Below are 9,924 nucleotides of genomic sequence, written 5' to 3'. Positions count from 1 at the left end.
ACTGAGAAATGGAAGACCCAGATGAGATCCAAGCTTCAGTCTCAGACCCCTTGTTTTCTGCCACTAACTAGCTCTGTTAGCTTGGTCAGGTCACCTAGTTTCTGAATTGAAACTTCCTGTCTATAAAATGAAAAGTTTGAATTATACCATCTCTGGGATTCTTTCTAGCTATGACTTTGTGATTCTAAGATAATGCATAACTATCTGGGAAGTAATCTTAATGTGTCAAAAGTGCAAAGCCACCACCCGGGGCACAGCTAGCTGCTGGACTCTGGGGGCACCTGCTTTCTGGGCTTGGAGTGTCCTTCCCAAGACTGTTACACGCTTCCCTGAGGTTCCATGGACAGACTGACTTCCCTGGAGCTGCAATGGAGGAGCCTCAGTCAGATCTCAGTACTGAGCTCTTTCTGAGTCAAGAGACCTTTTCGTACTTGGGAAAACTCCTTCCTGAGAAGCTGGTTCTGTCCCCCTCACTGTCCCCAGCAGCGGAGGCAGTAGACGATCTGCTACTCCCAGAAGATGCTGCAGACTGGCTAGAAAGCCAAGCTGGGGCTCAAGGAATATCAGCAGCCCCTGCACCAGCCACCCTTACACCAGCCACCTCCTAGACACTTTCATCCTCTGTCCCTTCCCAGAAGACCTACTGCAGCAACTGTGGTTTCCATCTTGGCTTCCTGCATTGTGGGACAGCCAAGTCTGTCACCTGCACGTACTCCCCTGACCTTAACAAGCTGTTTTGCCAGCTGGCAAAGACCTGTCCAGTGCAGCCGTAGCTCAGCTCACCACCCCACCCCACCCCAGCACCTGTGTTCACACCATGGCCATCTACCAGACGTCAGCATATGACAGAGGTCATGCAGCACTGCCCCCACCTTGAGTGCTACTCCGACTATAGTGATGGCCTGGCCGCTCCTCAGCATCTTATCCAGGTGGGAGGAATCCTGCGTGCTGATATTTGTAGGACACCATTACTCTTCGACATAGTGTGGGTTACCCTATGAGCTACCTCAGGTCGGTTCTGACTACCACCATCCACTTCATGTGTAGCAGCTCCTGCATGGGGGGGGGGAACCCATCCTCACCATCATCACACTGGAAGACTCCGATGGTAATCTGCTAGGACACAACAGTTTCGAGGTGCATATTTGTACTGTTCTGGGAGAGACAGATGTACAGAGGAAGAAAATTTCCACAACAAGTGGGAGCCACCCTCTGAGAGGATCACTAAGTAAGCACTGCCCACCAGCACCAGCTCCTCTACCGAGCCAAAGAAGAAGCCAGTGGATGAAAAATATTTCACCCTTAAGATCCGTGGGCATGAATGCTTCAAGATGTTCCTAGAGTTGAACGAGGCATTGGAGCTGAAGGATGCCCAGGCTGGGAAGCAGCCAGAGGGGAGCAGGGCTCAATGCAGCCTTCCAAACTCTAAGAAAGGGGAATCTACCACCCACTGTAAAAAACTAATGTTCAAGAGAGAGGGGCCTGACTCAGACTGACGTCCTTCACTTCCTGTCCCCCATTTACACACCCTGCCCCTGCCCTCCTTTCCTACCATTTTGAAATTCATATGCTTGAACCCCTACTTGATACAGGTGTGTCTCGAAAACACTCAAGAACTCTTCACTTACCTTGGCATGGGCCTCCACTAAAGAAGCTGGCCTACACTGGTGTTCTGGGGGGCATGAGGGAGCTGGGACAATCCAGCTTAGATTGTAAGGTTTTTACTATAAGGAATACTTGGAAGAGATAGGATGGCGTTCCTGCACGTAAGAATTAGATTTTAAAAGCAGTCATAGAACTTACCATACCTGGGTTGGAAGCCTAGACCAGTAACAGACTAGCCAGGGGAACTATCTCAAGGGGTTTTATTTCTCCTGACAGCAATGTGCATGTCTATAAAATGCTGATACCTACCACCTACCTCGTGGGGTTTGCTGTGAGGTTAATGAAATGATATATGTATGACTCAAAGATCCCGTAGGGCTGGAAGTCACCAGGCTGCCTGGCCTTAAAACCTTCTCAGATTACATGGCATCTGGGACTTGGCCTCTGGGGAGTGCTGGTCCCCTGTCCCTGTTGGTTGATGGATTGACTGGGCAGCTGGTTAAGGGGAAGGAATTTCCTAGTTCCTTTTCTGCTGGCCTAGCCACGTCCTGTCTAGCCTCTAGGTAAACTTCAGCACCTAAAAGGAAACCTCACCCCATTCCACTCCCTGAAGGATTCCAGCTTTTACATGGAATCCGTATCTACCACCACATCTAACTGCAACCAGACACTCAGAGCCTGATTTCTTTTGCACTTTGGAAAGCACATTTGCATTCTTTGCCTACATCCCTTCTCCCCTCCCCTTTTTATATCTGTTTCTTATTTCACAATAAAACTTTGGTATTAAAAAAAAATACTAATGAGACTTTAAATTTCTTCTCACCCTATGTCATGGATTGTATTGTCACCCCAAAATTGTATTACGTGTAACAACTTGGTTAGGCCATGATTCCCATCAAACACAGACCTAAAGAGTTGACCTCAGTGACAGAGACTGAGAATGAACAACCACGGGGAAGCAGCGACTGTTTTTGGAGCCTGGAGCCAGCGTCCCAGTCAGGAAACCTTTGCGCCGGGCTTTGGACTGGGCGCAGCGGAGCTAAGCACGACATCCTGAGACAGCGCAAACACGGCACACGGCCCTACCCCCAAGAAGTGACCTCGAGAGAAGCCCAGCCAGTGCATACAACGCAGCGACACGGCTGACAGGAGGAGAAGACACCGGGAGGCAGTGACTGGTTTTGGAGCTGGGAGTGCGGCGTCCCAGCCAGGGAAACTTGGCCCTGGGCTTTGGACTGGGAGCAAAGGAACTAACCACGGCTTCTGAGACAGCGTAAGCAAGGGACGCGGGCCTGACCCTCAGGGGCAATCTCTATGCAGCCAGTGCACACAGTCGAAGCGCCCCTCAGGAATCTCAGATAAAACAGTCATCCCAAGCAGGATAAGTAACTTTGTCTATATTCTGGGGTGCTACTCTCTCCTATTTATCTGAACCCTCCCCTCCCCTTCCCAAGCGGCTTCATTAACATTGGAATTTCCTGAGCCAGAGAGTGAATTGCACTGCGGTTTTTCTTTCTTTTCTTTTTTGGTCTTTTCCTAACCCATTCTTCTGGCCTGAGAGAATCAGCTACAAAAAACCCAGGGACCAAAAATCCTTCCCTAATTGGACTAAAAACACAGAATCAGCTCCAGCCAAGCATATGTGATCCACAGTTTTGGGCTTTCATCCATACAGGGAACAAGGTGGCTATTATAATGCAAGGGCAATTCTGATAGGGATCTGACTGTAATTGTTTTAGCAGATTACTGGAAAGACAAGTTTCCCAGGTCTGATATCTCTGCGTATTCAACAGAGCCCTCACTGACCCACAACAGGGAACTGAGGGCTAAAGCTCCCCCCCAGACCACCTAGCCTCCTGCCTTAGGGGTCTGACGATGGTGACACCTACCAATCTGTACAGGTACTTGCATTGGGGGCCTAAGGTACAGCTGCAGAGCCCACCCACCAAAGTGCTTTAGGAATAGAGACACACCTACCTCACCGGCACTTGGGAGAAGCCTGTCAGCACCCTGCCCCCCCACCCCCTGGAGTGTGAGCCCCTGCTGCTACTAGAATTTGGTGCACACAACTATCACCATTACCTCTCAGGTGGATACGTGACAGTATGCACCACATACTTGATGACCCAAAATCAGATTCTACTCAAGAATAGTGAATGGACTCTTAGACTTATGTATTTGGTAACAGCCCAAACCAGCTGGTAATAGGTCATAAGTAAGTCAAGGGCTACAACAATCAAGACAGCACAATTGAGTAGCCCATCTACATATATTGAAAGAAAACAAAACAAGATAAGACTCAGTGAGCAAATATAGAATAAATCACTACAATATCTTAGAGATGGCTCGGAGACAGCAGTCGATATCAAACCACATAAAGAAGCAGACCATGAATGCTTCTACAACTCCCCAAACTAAAGAATCAAAATCTTTCCCAAATGAAGATACAATCCTGGAATTGCCAGATGCAGAATATAAAAAACTAATTTACAGAATGCTTCAAGACATCAGGGATGACCTCAGAAATGAAATAAGGGAATCTACAGAAAAAGCCAAAGAACACACTGATAAAGCAGTTGAAGAACTCAAAAAGATTATTCAAGAGCATAGTGGAAAAATTAATAAGCTTCAAGAATCGATAGAGAGGCAGCATTCAGAAATCCAAAAGATTAGCAGTAAAATTATAGAATTAGACAACTCAATAGGAAGTCAGAGGAGCAGACTTGAACAACTGGAATGCAGGGTGGGGGTTCTGGAGGACAAGGGAATGGATACCCATATAGCTGAAAAAAAATCAGATAAAAGAATTAAAAAAAATGGAGAAACCCTAAGAATCATGTGGTACTCTATCAAGAAGAATAACTTGCGTGTGATTCGAGTCCAAGAACAGGGAGGGATAACAGAAAATGGAGAGAGAATTGTTGAAGATCTGTTGGCAGAAAACTTCCCTGACATCATGACAGACAAAAGGATATCTATCCAACATGCTCATTGAACCCCATATAAGACTGATCCAAAACGAAAATCACCAAGATATATTATCATCAAACTTGCCAAAACTAAAGATAAAGAGAAAATTTTAGAAGCAGCCAGGGAGAAAAGAAAGGTCTCCTACAAAGGAGAATCAATAAGTTCAGACTACTCAGTAGAAACCATGCAGTCAAGAAGGCAATGGGATGACATATATAGGGCACTGAAGGAGAAAAACTGCCAGCCAAGGATCATATATCCAGCAAAACTCTCTCTCAAATATGAAGGCAAAATTAAAACATTCACAGATAAACACAAGCTTAGAGAATTTGCAAAAACCAAACCAAAGCTCCAAGAAATACTAAAGGAAATTGTTTGGTCAGAAAATCAATAACGTCAGATAACAACACAACACAAGGTCACAGAGCAGAACATCCTCATATCAACTCAAATAGGGAAATCACAAAAACAAATTAAGATTAATTTTAAAAAGACAAAAACACTCAAAACAGGGAATCATTGAAGTCAATATGTAAAAGATCACAATAGTCAAAAAGAGGGACTAAATACAGGTGGCATAGAACTGCCATATGGAGAGGGATACAAGGCGATATAGGACAATACAAGTTAGGTTTTTACTTAGAAAAATAGGGGTAAATATTAAGGTAACCACAAAGAGGTCTAACAATTCTATAATTCAAAATAAAAACCAAGAAAAACTAAAGACTCAGCAAACATGAAGTCAACTACTATGAAAATGAGGAACACACAATTTACAAAGAAAAACGTCTCAGCACAAAAAAGTAAGTGGAAAAATGAAATTGTCAACAACACACATAAAAAGGCATCAAAATGACAGCACTAAACACATATCTATAATTACACTGAATGTAAATGGACTAAATGCACCAATAAAGAGACAGAGAGTCTCAGACTGGATAAAGAAACATGATCCGTCTATATGCTGCCTACAAGAGACACACCTTAGACTTAGAGACACAAAGAAACTAAAACTCAAACGATGGAAAAAAACATATTAAGCAAAGAATAAGCAAAAAAAAAAAAAAAGGAGTAGCAATATTAATTCCTTACAAAATAGACTTTAAAGTTAAATCCACCACAAAGGATAAAGAAGGACACTACATAATGATAAAAGGGACAATTGACCAGGAAGATATAACCATATTAAAAATTTATGCACCCAATGACAGGGCTGCAAGATACATAAATCAAATTTTAACAGAACTGAAAAGTGAGATAGACACCTCCACAATTATAGTAGGAGACTTCAACACACCACTTTCGGAGAAGGACAGGACCTCCAATAAGAAGCTCAATAGAGACACGGAAGACCTAATTGCTACAATCAACCAACTTGACCTCATTGACTTATATAGAACTCTCCACCCAACAGCTGCAAAGTATACTTTTTTTTCTAGCACACACAGAATATTCTCTAGAATAGACCACATATTAGGTCATAAAACAAACCTTTGTAGAATCCAAAACATCGAAATACTACAAAGCATCTTCTCAGACCATAAGGCCATAAAAATGGAAATCAATAACAGAAAAATTAGGGAAAAGAAATCAAATACTTGGAAACTGAACAACACCCTGCTGAAAAAAGACTGGGTTATAGAAGACATTAAGGACGGAATAAAGAAATTCATAGAATGCAATGAGAATGAAAACACTTCCTATCGAAACCTCTGGGACACAGCAAAAGCAGGGCTCAGAGGTCAATTTATATCGATAAATGCACACATACAAAAAGAAGAAAGAGCCCAAATCAGAGAACTGTCCCGACAACTTGAACAAATAGAAAGTGAGCAACAAAAGAATCCATCGGGCACCAGAAGAAAACAAATAATAAAAATTAGAGCTGAACTAAATGAATTAGAGAACAGAAAAACAATTCAAAGAATTAGCAAAGCCGAAAGCTGGTTCTTTGAAAAAATTAACAAAATTGATAAACCATTGGCCAGACTGACTAAAGAAATACAGGAAAGGAAACAAGTAACCCGAATAAGAAACGAGATGGGCCACATCTCAACAGACCCAACTGAAATTAAAAGAATCATATCAGATTATTATGAAAAATTGTACTCTAACAAATTTGCAAACCTAGAAGAAATGGATGAATTCCCAGGAAAACACTACCTACTTAAACTAACACAATCAGAAGTAGAACAACTAAATAGACCCATAACAAAAAAAGAGATTGAAACGGTAATCAAAAAACTCCCAACAAAAAAAAAAGCCCTGGCCCAGACGGCTTTACTGCAGAGTTCTACCAAACTTTCAGAGAAGAGTTAACACCACTACTACTAAAGGTATTTCAAAGCATAGAAGATGACGGAATACTACCTAACTCATTCTATGAAGCCACCATATCCCTGATACCAAAACCAGGTAAAGACATCATGAAAAAAGAAAATGACAAACCTATATCCATCATGAACATAGATGCAAAAATCCTCAACAAAATCCTAGACAATAGAATTCAACAACATATCAAAAAAAAAAAAATAATCCACCATGACCAAGTGGGATTTATACCAGGTATGCAAGGCTGGTTTAATATTAGAAAAACCATTAATGTAATCCACCATATAAATAAAACAAAAGACAAAAACCACATGATCTCATCAATTGATACAGAAAAGGTATTTGACAAAGTCCAACACCCATTTATGATAAAAACTCTCAGGGAAATAGGTATTTAACAAAAATCCTCAACATAATAAAGAGCATCTATACAAAGCCAACAGCCAAAATCACTCTAAATGGAGAGAGCATGAAAGCATTTCCCTTAAGAAAGGGAACCAGACAAGGATGCCCTTTATCACCGCTCTTATTCAACATTGTGCTAGAGGTCCTAGGCAGAGCAACTAGGCTAGACAAAGAAATAAAGGGCATCCGGATTGGCAAGGAGGAAGTAAAATTATCTCTGTTTGCAGATGGCGTGATCTTATACACAGAAAACCCTAAGGAATCCTCCAGAAAAATACTGAAACTAATAGAAGAGTTTAGAAGAGTCTCAGGTTATAGGATAAACATACAAAAATCACTTGGATTCTTCTACATCAACAAAAAGAACATCAAAGAGGAAATAACCAAATCAATACCATTCACAGTAGGCCCCAAGAAGATAAAATACTTAGGAATAAATCTTACCGAAGATGTAAAAGACTTATACAAACAAAACTACAAAGTACTACAGCAAGAAACTAAAAAGGACCTACATAAGTGGAAAAACATACCTTGCTCATGGATAGGGAGACTTAACATAGTAAAAATGTCTATTCTACCAAAAACCATCTATACATACAATGCAGTTCCGATCTAAATTGCAACGACATTTTTTAATGTGATGGAGAAACAAATCTCCAACTTCATATGGAAGGGAAAGAAGCCCCGGATAAGTAAAGCATTACCGAAAAAGAAGAAGAAAGTGGGAGGCCTCACTCTACCTGATTTTAGAACCTATTATACAGCCACAGTAGTCAAAACAGCCTGGTACTGGTACAAAAACAGACACATAGACCAATGGAACAGAATTAAGAACCCAGATATAAATCCATCCACATATCAGCAGCTGATATTTGACAAAGGCCCAGTGTCAGTTAATTGGGGAAAAGATAGTCTTTTTAACAAATGGTGCTGGCATAACTGGATATCTATTTGCAAAAAAATGAAACAGGACCCATACCTCACACCATGCACAAAAACTAACTCCAAGTGGATCAAAGACCTAAACATAAAGACAAAAACGATAAAGATCATGGAAGAAAAAATAGGGACAATGTTAGAAGCCCTAATACAAGGCATAAACAGAATATGAAATATTACCAAAAATGACGAAGAGAAACTAAATAACTGGGAGCTCCTAAAAATCAAGCACCTATGCTCATCTAAAGACTTCACCAAAAGAGTAAAAAGACCACCTACAGATTGGGAAAGAATTTTCAGCTATGACATCTCCGACCAGCGCCTGATCTCTAAAATCTGTATGATTCTGTTAAAACTCAACCACAAAAAGACAAACAACCCAATCAAGAAGTAGGCAAAGGATATGAACACACACTTCACTAAAGAAGATATTCAGGCAGCTAACAGATACATGAGAAAATGCTCTCGATCATTAGGCATTAGAGAAATGCAAATTAAAACTACGATGAGATTCCATCTCACTCTAACAAGGCTGGCATTAAGCCAAAAAACACAAAATAATAAATGTTGGAGAGGCTGCGCAGAGATTGGAACTCTTATACACTGCTGGTGGGAATGTAAAATGGTACAACCACTTTGGAAATCTATCTGGCGTTTCCTTAAACAGTTAAAAATAGAACTACCATACAACCCAGAAATCCCACTCCTCGGAATATACCCTAGAGAAATAAGAGCCTTCACACGAACAGATATATGCACTCCCATGTTTATTTACAATAGCAAAAAGCTGGAAGCAACCAAGGTGTCCATCAACGGATGAATGGGTAAATAAATTGTGGTATATTCACACAATGGAATACTACGCATCGATAAAGAAGTGACAAATCTGTGAAACATTTCATAACATGGAGGAACCTCGAAGGCATTATGCTGAGTGAAATTAGTCACAGGCAAAAGGACAAATATTGTATAAGACCATTACTATAAGATCTTGAGAAATAGTATAAACTAAGAAGAACACATACTGTTGAGGTTACGGGGGGGAGGGAGGGAGGGAGGGAGATGGTTATTTAGTGATTAGTTAGTAGATAATAACTACTTTAGGTGAAGGGAAGGTCAATACTCAATACACGGAAGGTCAGCTCAACTGGGCTGGACCAAAAGCAAAGAAGTTTCCAGGATAAACTGAATACTTCAAAGGTCAGCGGAGCAAGGGCGGGGGTTTGGGGACAGAAGTCCAAAACTCAATTCTGCTTTAAAGGAGTTGAGGTCTTGACTTAACTAGAACACACCATCACTACAAGTGGGGGTTTCCAGCCTGTATGAGGCAAACAGGGGTCATTACAGGCTGAAACAGTGCTGTCCAATAGAACTTTCTGTGATGATGAACACGCTCTACATCTGTGCTCTCCAATAAGGCAACACTAAGCACATGCGGCTTCTAAGCACTTGAAAGGTAGCTACTTCGACTGAATAAGTTTTTTAATTGTATTTAATTATATTAATTTAAAAATAAATAGCCACATGTGGCTGGTGGCTATTGTACTGGACAGCATAGTTAAAGGCTTACACCATGGACTGGGAAAATAATCCAAAAGTATATCACAAGACAGTCTTACTCATCCTCCAACTACCTGATAAAACACTTCCTTAACCCTTGCCCTCCATACACAC

The 9,924-nt window shown here is 41.4% G+C and overlaps 1 pseudogene; it reads left to right on the top strand.

The window, feature by feature from the left end:
• The first annotated feature begins 368 nt into the window (after positions 1-368).
• LOC126068337 (cellular tumor antigen p53-like) lies at positions 369-1,496 on the top strand (annotated as a pseudogene).
• The last annotated feature ends 8,428 nt before the right edge of the window (positions 1,497-9,924 follow it).

The sequence above is a fragment of the Elephas maximus genome, chromosome 27 (genome assembly GCF_024166365.1).
Source record: "Elephas maximus indicus isolate mEleMax1 chromosome 27, mEleMax1 primary haplotype, whole genome shotgun sequence".
Taxonomy (NCBI): domain Eukaryota; kingdom Metazoa; phylum Chordata; class Mammalia; order Proboscidea; family Elephantidae; genus Elephas; species Elephas maximus.
This window is presented reverse-complemented; position numbering and strand designations above follow the sequence as displayed.